This window comes from Dromiciops gliroides, chromosome 1, assembly GCF_019393635.1.
Source record: "Dromiciops gliroides isolate mDroGli1 chromosome 1, mDroGli1.pri, whole genome shotgun sequence".
NCBI lineage: Eukaryota > Metazoa > Chordata > Mammalia > Microbiotheria > Microbiotheriidae > Dromiciops > Dromiciops gliroides.
In genome coordinates, this window is record NC_057861.1 from 559,410,166 (window position 1) to 559,422,418 (window position 12,253).

General features: G+C 36.6%; 1 protein-coding gene and 1 pseudogene across 6 annotated transcripts in view; one reads left to right on the plus strand and one right to left on the minus strand.

Moving 5' to 3' along the window:
* Positions 1-12,253, plus strand: part of LINGO2 (leucine rich repeat and Ig domain containing 2) — a 1,558,843-nt gene that overhangs the window by 300,244 nt on the left and 1,246,346 nt on the right. The gene's annotated exons all lie outside the window — the stretch shown is intronic.
* Positions 6,020-6,709, minus strand: LOC122751729 (annotated as a pseudogene).

Below are 12,253 nucleotides of genomic sequence, written 5' to 3' on the forward strand. Positions count from 1 at the left end.
TTGGTTGACAGCTTAATTTATTTTTTCTGAAAACTTTATTTTTTATATCCTAAGTTAATGAAAATTGATATAGCATTTCCTTCCTATTTTTTTTTCATTAGAATCAGTACAGTCTTTGTAAGGGATAATTTTGCTTATAATGTACCTTCCTTCCCTTGTCTTGTAATTTGAAGAATATCAATAATTATAGGGTTTATTTTGTGAAGTTGTGAAATTTGGTGACTTCATTCAAATGTCTCTCAATAAAGTCAATAAATCAATGAGCATTTTATTGCCTGCTTGTGTGTCAGGCACTATGGTAGGTGATAGTAAATTTTTACTATGACAAAAATGAAAAATCCCCTGCCTTCAAATACTTATAGTCTAGTAATTGAAACAGAAGATAGCATGTAAGTAAGTATTTATTAATCACCTACCTTCCCCTTCTCAGTATGTTTATGACTTCCTGCCCTTTGCCACCATGTTTCAGCTGCTGTGGAGCTCCGGAAGTTTCCTCTGCACCTGGGATCTCCTTACCCTAAAATATCTTTCTGCCTAGCCGTTCCTCTTCCAGCTTCTGCTTCTGATTTTCCAGACCTCCAACTTCATGACAATGAAGGTTCTCCCCTGGCCATGTACTTAATACATGCTTGTTGTCTTCACACATTTGTTGCCTGTGCATCAACTAATTATAGGAACGGGGGAGAAAAAGGCAAAAGTTAAAGTTTCTATCTAGAAGTTTACCCACATGCATACAGACACACAGAGTAAATACAAGGTGGCTGCAATGGTAGGCATAATATATATTATCAATCATGTGGTAAAAATTATTTGTGATAAAGATTAATATTGAAAATTTTAGCTGAATCATTTGGGAGGGGCCACACCTGACCCACCATGACTAAGTCAACCCCCAGAGCTTGAGCGCTGCCAGAGACTCCTCACCCCTCCGAAAAGCCTTGACCTTCGTTTTCTAATGCCCCCCACACCAGAAGTTCCCTTCCCTTCTGGTGGAGTTTCCTCCCACAAAAGGGGAGGTCTTTTTTTGAGTTACAGTTTGTATTGGGACTGTGTTAGAAGATTTAGGCTTAAGCCCTGACTTCGTGATTTATTTATTGTGTGACTGTCCTTTGTAAACATCATTAGACTTGTTATCCCATCCCCAAAAGGATGATCTTAAATGTACCTTTCATTTCAAAGTCTAGTGGTTCTGCATTTCTAAATATTAAGAAGTAATGTAGTGTTATTATTTAGTACTTGAGCATTGGTTTTTGTGAAAAGTGGCATAGTATGTTATCTCTGTCAAATGACATGACTTTACCAAGTGTAGCATTTAGATTCAAATTTCTTCAGATCAAAATGTGATTTTAAACAGATGAAATAAAAGCCTTATTGCTTCTGATATGATTTAGGAATAATGTCTACATTAGACACACAACAAAGAAGATTATAGCTGGGGTGGTGATACAGGCTGTCAAAAGATGTTATAGTGTTATAGATGTCTCTAGAGGAATAAAAATTCCTGCTCAAATATTCTGAGAGATTTCAGGCTAGGTCTGGTATACACCACTGGGCAAGCTCTTCACCTTTTTCATGATGACTAAATCCTGCTTCGGTTAGGATTGTCTGTTTATCCTCCATAAAGTGAACTTAGAACTGGAAAGAGTCTTAGATACTGAGCTTGTTCAGATCTTTGAAAACAATAGGATTTATCTTATTTCCTGACAGCAATTCAGAATTCGTAGTTGAAAACAACAGAAAAAATTAACTCAGACAAAGCCCATTAAAAATCAATGATTTAAAATTCTATTTTTGATACACTGCTTATTCAAATCTTAAAAGCAACAAAATGATCTGAATATATTTAAGAAAATAGAATTCCATGTACTGCATTTAATTTTATAGTTTACAAAACAGCTATAGCCTTAATTTTAAATGCTTTTAGTTTTAATTAAAATCTAATTGTCCAGTTTCTCAATTTGTGCAACTTTGTGAAGCAATGGAAATCATAGGGGGAGAATTTTAGCCACTATGAACAGCAGACTTAATCCTTAGTTGTTTAAATAGGCAAAATAAATCTACTGAAGTCAATGAGAAATTCTATTTTGAGACAGCACAGGAAAATCTTTTGCAAAGCTTAGAAAGAAATATTTATATAAAAGGTCCCAAAGGCATTGAATATTGAGTTAAATTATAATTATGTGAGTAAGATACTACACTTTTTATGTAAAAATAGTTTGGTTACTGAAATGGACAGAAAAAGAACATTTGTGAAGGAAGCCTGATAATATTAACTTGTGAAAAAAAAGTCTCTCACATAACATATTGAGAAGAGATATAGATAAGTCTGAGGAATAGATTAATTTTGGTACTAAAATGAAGTACTGAGAAGACTTATTTAAAGGCAAAACAAAGACTGAGCTAAGGACAGCTGCAGTACATCATAGACCATCAGCTCATTTGCAAAGCACTATTTGTAGAATTTTAATATTTGTGATTTTATAAATCAAATACTTGTTTGGAGACTATGGGTTTCAGATTTTAAACAAGTGAACATAGAATTTATTTAAGTTTAAGAGAGAAATAATAAATTCCTTTTTTGCCTCAAATTTATCAGTGTTAATACCTCCAGACAAGTCACATTATAGGATATCCCTTTATAGCTCTGTTCAAATATCTCTTCATACACTACTTGTATCTGGACCTCCATCTCTAAAATTAATTTGTATTTATTTCTTTCATAACCTGCATTGACTTCCCAAATATGTATATATACATATGTACATACATACATATACACATATATATATGTATATATATATATATATATACATATGCACTTACACACACACACACACACACACACACACACTGGTTTCATTAAATAGAATATCAGCTCCTTGAGAAAGAACCATTTTGTTTTTATCTTCGTCCCTAATATCTAGCTCAGTGCCTTTCAAGTAGTAGGCTTTTGATAAATATTTAATAAAAAATGAATGAATGTATGATGTTATATAGGTTACCTTGGGTTGCCCAAAGTTATGCCTAAAGAGCATAAATCCTGATTGGTACTATCAAGTTGGAAAGACTTTGATCATAATTCTGTCAAAAGACAGTACAGGAAGTCCATTCTAGCTAAATACAGAAAAACTCAATACCAAAAGGTTGGCTAAAAGGAGAAAAGTTTATTGGCCATGGCATCTCCTTTATCTAATCACCCCTATGAGAATATAACTCCTTTTATGGTATGAATTTGTGCTTTTATATGTTCTATATGTATATTTAGATACAGACAGATAGCTGTATCTGTTCCTAGAATAGATATAATACTAGATCTCTAATGAGTAATAAATAATAATATTCCAAGTAGATAGATAGATAGATAGATGGATAGATAGATAGAAATATTCTGTGTCAATACAACTTCTCCGTGTGTATTACTTTTACCTCCTGCTATGCTAGCCTTATCTCCAGCCTAAGGCAAGAAGAAAAGTAACACCTTCCCTTTTTTTTTTTTAAAGTGAAACAATTGGGGTTAAGTGACTTGCCCAGGGTCACACAGCTAGTAAGTGTTAAGTGTCTGAGGCCGGATTTGAACTCAGGTACTCCCAACTCCAGGGCCGGTGCTCTATCCACTGCACCACCCAGCTGCCCCTGTAACACCTTCCTTTAACCATGAGCCTTCTGTGTTCTACTGCCATGTCCCTGCAGGTATAGCTGCCAGGGGGCCCCAATCAGACTTTCCTCTGTGCCAGTAAAAAGAAACTTCTACTTCTTGCTGTGAGCCTGATCACCTGCCCAAGATGTAGATGGCCTCCAGTGTGAAAAGGAGTGACCTTCCTTTAGACCTCAGACCTTGAATCTCCTATGATTTCTGTCTCTCGAGGGAAAAAGAAGAATAAAGTAAGTGGGGTTTAGGATTTCTGTCTCCTTCTGTGCCTTCTCCTGCCTGATCTCCAGACTCCTCTGCCAACAGGAATGGTACCTTCATCTCAAGTTGGATATTTTCCCAACTAGTCATACCTTATATATACCAGTAATTCCAAACCCTTATGGGTCAAAATCCAAACCCCACTTACCCCCACCCCAACTGATTCCTAATCCTATTTCAACTAAGGCTCCCACCCAAAAGTCACAGCCAAACTATATCCTCCCCTTCCACTGTGTCTTCTGGAATGTGTTTCACAGGCAACAAACTTCCTTTCATCCTAAATCTTTTCCTCCCCAACTTCTTCCATCTTGCAGAGATCACCAAAACCTTGCTTTCTGATGATGAAACATAGTTCTCTGCAACCCTCTCCAAATGTTGGCTGTACTATCTCATTCCTCTAGGCTAACTGGTCAAGGTGATGGAGATAGAATACTCCTTGCTCCCCATTGCTACTTCTAGGTTCTCACTCTAGCTCTATCATGCAATAAACTCTCCTCTTTTGAAATTCATATATGCCTACCACCCAATCAAAATCCTGCTAGCTCTTTTCTACATACCTCCAGATCACTTCCCTTATTTCTTCAATGAGTTCAGAAACTGGCTCACCATTTTTCTCTCCTCCCCAAATTCTGCCCTTATACTAGAGGACTTCAACATACATATTCACTCTGTCAAAGACCCTAACCACTAAGTTCCTCAACCCATTCACTTTTCTTGACTCCACCCCATTTCAGCCCCATACAAGAATAATCATAGCTTTGATCTTGTTAATGTCCATAAATGCACTACCTTCATGTCCATGAATTCCAAAATTCTCTTATCTGGCCAAAATATATTGGTTTTCCACCTGTCCTTCTGTCCTCCCTTGCCAAACCATACTTTTTGTCCATACTCTCACCTCTAATACCTTGACCCTTCAATCCTCTCCCAGATCATCTCTGCTAGCTTTCCTCTCCATATTTTCCCCTTCTTGATGCATTGATGAGTCAGGTCAACTCTCCTTTTCCCTCTTCCCTTGGGTCTCTGGATCCATTATCATATAATCAATTGTAATCTGCCAAAGATCAGCCTTGAATCTCTCCCACCATCTACTATCTTCACTCCTATAAATATGCTGCTAAACAAAAGTGGAGAAAAATGACACAATTATTTTTGTTGGTTCAACTACAAATTTATGTTAGAGAACCTTCACTTCTTCTAGGCAATCCTTCTATATCTCCCTTATCAACTCAGTATCCCACTTGCCAAAATGGTTCTTCTAAACATTTTCATTCCTCCTTGAACTTCTAACTGTTCCCCTCCCTACATCCTCTCAAGTTAGAACCTTGTCTTATTGTACAGAAAACAATGAGTCCATTCACCATGAGTTATCTCTTCTATCCCCATCATCTTATAACATATATGTGACTTCTGCCTCTATCTTCTCCTTTAATTCACATGAAGAGCTGGCCTTACTGTTTACCCAGGTTAATTCCTCTACCAATCTTTTCTTGTCTCCTCTAACAGTTTTCATTCCCATTCTATCAGTTATTTCAATTTCTCACTGTCTATTTCCTACTTCTCTACTACCGACTATCATCCTCCTGCCTCTCCCATTCAATAAATTCCAGTGTCTCCCTATTACCTCCAGAATCAAATACAAAATCCTTTCTTTGTAATGTTCAAAGACCTTCATAACCCCCCACATTATCAGAAGCAAAAACGAAAATGGTGAATCCACCAAAAATGAAGATGAAATTAAAGCAATTATTAGGAGCTATTTTTTCCCAATTATATGCTGGTAAAACTGACAGTCTAAGTGAAATGGATAATATTTACAAAAAGATAAATTGTGCAGATTAGCAAAAAGGGAAATATACTACTTAAATAATCCTATTGCAGCCTATGCTCCTCTCTACTCTTCTTTACTCAACTTCCCACCATGTTCTGTGATGCAGTGACACTGGCCTTCTTACAATTCTACAAACAAAACACTTGACTACTCACTGCATTTTCTTTGACTGTCATGCATACCTGGAGTGTTCTTCCTCCTCATCTCTATAAGCTTACCTCCTTGACTTCTTCTTTGCTTGCAAATATTTTTATTCAAATATAATTTTTGGGTAGAATTTAGGTCTCATTGAAGGCAGCAACATCCATGGATTGCACGTAATCTTCAAATCTCTTCCTCTAGCATATCTGTCCCAACTTTATCATCTTCCACTACACACTGTATTTGAAGCTTCTTGGTGCCATATCCCACTGGAACTAGTTTAGAAGATCCCCAGACCAAGCCATCTGCCTGAATGCTTCTGAAATATTCCTCCAATTTTGCCATATCTATCTCATCATCCCAAGGTTTTACATTCAGTAAGAGAGAAGACTTGGCAATAATTGCAAGGGTTTTTTTTGTTTTGTTCTGTTTTTGTTTCTATGATTCATACTAAGCAAGGTGTTCTTCTCTTAGATTCTCTCCTTCTTCACTTTCCTCCTCCTCATCAGACCCAAAGAGATCAATATCATCAAAATCTTTGCTGTCTACAGCTCCACCACTTCCTGTGGTATCTTCTACATCAGCAGGCCCATACTTGCCCAAAGCCTTCTTTATTCCTGGCAAGCTTACCTTCCACTTCTCATTGGACTTAATGTGGTTATACCAGTGGAGACCATGGTACAAGTCTGCAGGCAGTGGCCCCAGACAGTTTCGAACACCGCGATGTCAGCCTGGGACAGCACATGCCCCTTTATGTAGCTCTTGACTGCCTAGGAGTCCTTGAGGTGCTGCAGGTCCACAGGTGTCTTAAGATCTCTGAAGCCCATGGCAGTGGTGGGAAGAACTGGAAAGAGGCGGCGGTGGAGGAACTGAGCTAGGGTAGGAAAGGAGCGCAGCATAAAAACACACTAGTGACAGCCTCTGCCTGAAAAAAGGGGACCTCCTTGACTTCTTTTAAGCCCCAAGTAAAATTTAATATTCTATAGTAAGCCTTTTCTAGTACCTTCCCTCAAGTATTTCCTATTTTCCATCTTGTATACAGCTTGCTTTGTATATATTTGTTTGCTTATCTTCTCCTTCCATTAGAATATGTGTTCCTGGTGGATAGAAACTGTCATTTGATTCTTTTTGTGTTCCCAGGATTTTCTTTTTTTTTCTATTTTATTTTTCCAATTACATATAAAAAGAAATAGAACATGGATTTTTTTTTAAATTTTGAATTATAAATTTTTTCCAAATATATGAATTGGTCTCAGGCCATAGAGGTGCTCAAAAAGGACTTTGAAGATAAATTTAGGGAAGTAGAGGAAAAAATGGAAAGTGAAATGAGGGTGATGCAGGAAAGACATGAGAAAAAAGTCAACAGCTTGAAAAGCCAAATTGGCGAAATGGAAAAAGAGGTACAAAAGTTCTCTGATGAAAATAATTGTCTAAGAATTAGGATTGACCAAATGGAAGCTAGTGACTTTATGAGAAACAAAGACACAATAAAGAAAATCCAAATGAATAAAAAAATAGAGGGAAATGTGAATATTTTCTGGAAAAAAACTGCTGACCTGGAAAATAGGTCCAGGAGAGATAATTTGAAAATTATTGGTCACCTGAAAATTATGATCAAGGAAAGTGTTTAGACATCATTTTCCAAGATATTCTCAGGGGAAATTGCCCTGATATTCTAGAAGCAGAAGATAAAATAGAAATTTAAAGAATCCACCGATCACCACCAGAAAGAGATCCCAAAAGGGAAACTCCTAGGAATATTATAGCCAAATTCCAGAGCTCTCAGATCAAGGAGAAAATATTGCAAACTGCCAAAAAACAAAAACAAAAAAAGAATGCAAATGCTGTGGAGCCCCAGTCAGGATAGCACAAGACCTTGCAACTTCTACATTAAAGGAAAGGAGGACATGGAATATGATATTTTAGAAGGCAAAGGAATTGGGATTACAACTAAGAATCACCTACCCAGCAAAACTGATCGTAATCTTTCAGAAGAAAAAATGGAATTGTAATGAAGAAGAGAACTTTCAGGTATTTGTAATGAAAAGACCTGAATTGAATGGCAAATTTGACTTTCAAATACAAGACTCTAGAGAACCATAAAAAATTGGAGTTGGGGGACATACCTAGGGTCATGCAGTCTTGTGTCTGAAGCTGAGTTTTGGCTGGGTTCCCCCTAGGTCCAAGGTGGATGCTTTGTCCACTGTGTCACCTAGCTGCCCCATGATGACATCTTTAGTGTTAAATTGAGGGGTGAGGGAAATGCATTAGGGAAGGGGGAAGGGAAGAGGTGAAAGAAACAGGAAAAGGCTTGTGGAGTGGGGGAAGAGATGGGGGAGGAGCAGGGCAGTAAATGAATTTTACTCTCATCAGAAAAGGCTCAAAGACCTCAATCTCATCAGAATTGGCTCAATAAGGGAATAAGATACACACTCAATTGGGTGGAGTAATCTCTCTAACCCTGCAGGAAAATAGGAAGGGAAGGGGATAAAGAGAGAGGGGCAAAAGAAGGAAGGGCAGAGTGGTGGAGGGGACAGAGAAGCAAATCCCTCTTGAAGAGTGATATGATGAAAGAAGATTGATAGTAGAATAAATATCATAGGGAAGGGAATAGGATGGAAGGGAAACAGTTAACAATAGTAATCATGAAAAAGAGAAAAGGGGGGAAAATGTACAAAAATCTATTTATAGCAACTCTTTGTGGTGGCTAAGAATCGAGAATCAAGGGAATGTCCATCAATTGAGGAATGCCAGAAGAAGCTGTCGTATATGATTGTGGTGGAATGATCTTATGCTATAGGAAATGACAAACAGGATGATCCCAGAAAATCCTGGAAAGACTCATGAACTGATGTATAGTGAAGTAAGTAGAACTGGGAGAATATTGTGCATAGTGACAGCAGTATTGTTCAATGAGCAATTGTGAATGATTTAACTACTCTCTGCAATACAATGATCCAAGATAAAAAGAGCACTTGTTGATTATACATATATAACCTGGTTGCTGTCTTGTGGAGGGAGGGAGGGAGAAAAATGTGGAACTCTAAATCTTATGAAAATGAGTGTTGAAAACTACCCTTACATGTAACTGAAAAAAAATAAAATAAATATTTGTTGCTAACGAAATAATTATTTATTTATTTATTTATTTATTTTTTAGTGAGGCAATTGGGGTTAAGTGACTTGCCCAGGGTCACACAGCTAGTAAGTGTTAAATGTCTGAGGCCGGTTCTGAACTCAGGTACTCCTGACTCCAGGGCCGGTGCTCCATCCACTGCGCCACCTAGCTGCCCCCTAAAAATTTTTTTAAAAATTGAATTATCAATTTTTACCTCCTTCCTAATCCTTGAGAAGGCAAGTAAATCCTTCAGAATTGTTTTGGATACTTTTATTGTTGAGAATAGCTAAGTCATTCACTGTTGATTGTTATAAAATAGGGCTCCTACACTATACAATATTCATCTGATTCTGCTCACTTCCCTTTGCATCAGTCCATATAAGTCTTTTCATGTTCTTCTGAAACTATGCTGGTCATCATTTCTTACAGCACAATAATATTCTATCACAATCATATAACACAACTTGTTTAGTCATTCCGCAAGTAATGGGCATCCCTTTAATTTCCAATTATTTGCCACCACAAAAAAGAGCGGCTATAAATATTTTTGTATATATATGTCCTTTTCCTTTTTTTTCTCTCTCTTTTAAATACAGATCTATTAGTGCTTTTACTGGGTCAAATGGTATTCACAGTATCTCTACCACCTTTATAATGTGGTACTTAAGAAATACTTACTGAGAGACAGCTAGGTGGCACAGTGAATAAAGGACTGGCTGCAGATTCAGGAGGACCTGAGTTCAAATTCAACCTCAGACACTTGACGATAACTAGCTGTGTGACCCTGGGCAAGTCATTTAACCCTCTTTGAACCAACCCCAAAAAATACTTGTTGACTGACTAATATAACACTATACAAGGTATTCCAAAAGTCTTAGTTGTTTAAAATTACTTAGTAGTTTAAAACTTGCACTAAAGCTTTTAGAACATATTTTGTTATATTATAGTTAGTGCATAAGTATTTCATTAATGTTGAATATATTTGAACACACATACAAACCAATTATTCATATGGTGATGGTCCTGCATTTTATAAATTAACCCACAAAGCTATCCATTTTAAAATCACACATTGATTTATTGATTTTATAGAGTTGCAGGCACAGTGGAAGGGTTAGGTTTAGCATTAGAAATAAATTTAGTCAGAATTGAGGTTAGAGTTAGAATATGGGTTAGTTAGAAAAAAATTTAGGATTAGAGTTGGAGGGTTGATAATTGAACAGCTTAATTTCAACATTGCTACTTTTAGATTAAAATATGAAAAGCATTTGGATTTATCAAGGTCTTATAAGAAATTTAGTTGTTCATCCTAATTTTATTCAAGACTATGTCATGCACAAATATATGCCCATGAAGGAATATAAACAAATCATTCATCAAATTGCAAACATGTATAACTATTTATAAGACAGTTTTAACTTAGATGAAAGAAAATCTTGGTGCCACCAGAAGTAATCTTTGAACTCTTTATATTGTATAAAAATGATCAAAGGAGCAAACTGGATTTCATACCTTTTATATTTTGAATGATATAAATGCACCTTTTCCTTTTGTATTGATTGTAAAGAAATGATACCACCTGTATGACAAGAATGTTTGTTTGGATGAGAAATAGTATTTTCTTGTATTTCCACAGACTCCTCAGAACAATAGCCAATCTCGTTGCCTAAGGGAATAAAAGTTGATAAAGCATAACTGAACGATGTAGGTAGGTAGCAATAAGTCTGAAATTAGGATGATAATGTGTTCAGCCTATGTTCCTTGTTTCTTTGTGTGAAGGTAAAAGTAACTGAAATGTAAAAGAACAATCTGTCAGGTTACATTTGGTTTTATTACTCTCACATTTACTTCAAGAACGAAAATGCAGGGCCTTCTGGTTCAGTTTCCATATTCTCTCAAGGCAGGTAGGGATTGATTTCAGTTCATATGGTACAATAACTGTGAATTCTCCTATGCTGATTTTCTTCCATATATTGCTACCCATTCTCCAACTAAGTGTCTTCAACCTGTCCTACATCAGTTGACTCAGGAGTACAATTTCAGTATCATGAAACCTAGGGGTTTAATCATTATAGAGCAGAAATCAGGGGGAAGACAACTTGATAGTGGCCCATTGTCCCTGGAAGTTAAGTACCTGAAATAGTAAAACAAACATTTTAGGAGGCATTTTTACCTCTAAGGTATGACACAGACTACAGGACAGACTCTGATAACTTCCTTTTTAAAATATTTATAATAAAAATTTTTATTTATAATTTTGGGTTCTAATTTTTATCCTTCTTTCCCTTCCTCCCCTCCACCCTCCCTGAGGTGGTAAACAATCAGATATGGGTTACACATGCATGATTATGTAAAACATTACCATATTTGTCATTTTATACAAGAAAATAAAATGAAAGTGAAAAATAGCATGCTTCAGTCTGTTCCATCAATATCAGTTCTTTCTTTGGAGGTGGATAGTATGTTTCATCAATAGTCCTTTGCGATTATCTTGGATCATTATATTGTTGAGAACAGTCAAGTCATTCACAGTTCATCAAACAATAGTGCTGTCTCTGTACACAATGTTCTCTTGGTTCTGCTCTCATCACTATACATCATTTCATAAATATCTTTCCAGGCTTTTCTGAAGTCATCCTGCTTGACTTTTCTTTTCTTTTCTTTTCTTTTCTTTCTTTCTTTTTTTTTTGGGGGGTGGGGTGGGGCAATGAGTATTAAGTGACTTACCCAGGGTCACAACAGCTAGTACGTGTCATGTCATAGGCTGGATTTCAACTCAGTTCCTTCTGAATCCAAGGCCAGTGATTTCTCCACTGCACCACCTAGCTGTCCCTACTTGACATTTCTTATAGCATAATAATATTCCATCACCATCATACACCACAACTTGTTTAGCCATTCCCCAATTAATGGACATTCATTTGATTTTCAATTCTTAATCATCGCAAAAAAAGAGCTGCTATAAATATTTTTGTACAAATAGGTACTTTTCCCTTTCTGGGGATGTCTTTAGGACATAAACCTAGCAGTGGTATTGCTGGATCAAAGGGTATCCACAGTTCTATAGCCCTTTGGGCATAGTTCCAAATTGATCTCCAAAATGGTTGGATCTTTTCACAACTCCCCCAACAGTGTATTAGCATCCCAGCTTTCCCACATCCCCATCAACATCCAATATTTTCCATTTTTGTTATATTTTCCACTCTGATAGGTGTTAGGTGATACCTCAGATTTGTTTGAATTTGCATTTCTC